The sequence below is a fragment of the Ceratina calcarata genome, unplaced genomic scaffold (genome assembly GCF_001652005.2).
Source record: "Ceratina calcarata isolate Rehan_Ccalc_2016 unplaced genomic scaffold, ASM165200v1 scaffold8480, whole genome shotgun sequence".
Lineage (NCBI taxonomy): Eukaryota > Metazoa > Arthropoda > Insecta > Hymenoptera > Apidae > Ceratina > Ceratina calcarata.
The window spans coordinates 1-594 of record NW_017179820.1 but is presented as its reverse complement, the minus strand read 5'-3'; the positions used below and the strand labels follow the sequence as shown (position 1 = coordinate 594).

At 43.9% G+C, this 594-nt stretch overlaps 1 pseudogene; it reads left to right on the top strand.

The window, feature by feature from the left end:
* The first annotated feature begins 52 nt into the window (after window positions 1–52).
* On the top strand, window positions 53–549 carry LOC108631183 (adenylate kinase isoenzyme 1 pseudogene; annotated as a pseudogene).
* Window positions 550–594: the final 45 nt, after the last annotated feature.

Here is a 594-nt window from a genome sequence, read left to right as displayed (position 1 = left end):
TTAGCCTTTTATAATTTATTACTGATAATTTCAGGAACACTGACGAACGGAGTGGCGAAAAAGTACGGTTTATGCGAGATAATAACCGCGGATATAATTCGCCATGAGGTGGCAAAGAGATCGGAGAGAGCATTGGCGCTGGCGCGTTTAATTTCAGAGGGTCAGCTGGTGCCAAGAAGTATATTGGTGGAACTGATTGCGCTGAAGATGCTAGCTCAGTTGAGCAACAACAAAGGGTTTATCGTGAGCGGTTTTCCACGGGAGCTGTCGGAGAGCGAACTCTTCGACAGAGAAATACGACCACCCGATCTCGTTTTATACCTAAACGTGCGAGACTCCGTCCTGAGCGATCGAATAATGTCCAGGTCTGTGAAAGAGACCGAGAGAATGTCGATCAACTTCGATCATATAAAGAGCATGATCAACGATTTTCATAAACGTAACAAACCGATAATTAAATACTACGACCAAGTACTGGTGATGATTGATGCAGAACACGACACGTTGACTGTGTTTGAAGCTGTGTGTCAAGCCATCGATCCCGTTCTAGTGAATTTTCCAGGCTTCAATATTGTTATTGCATCCACATCAAAT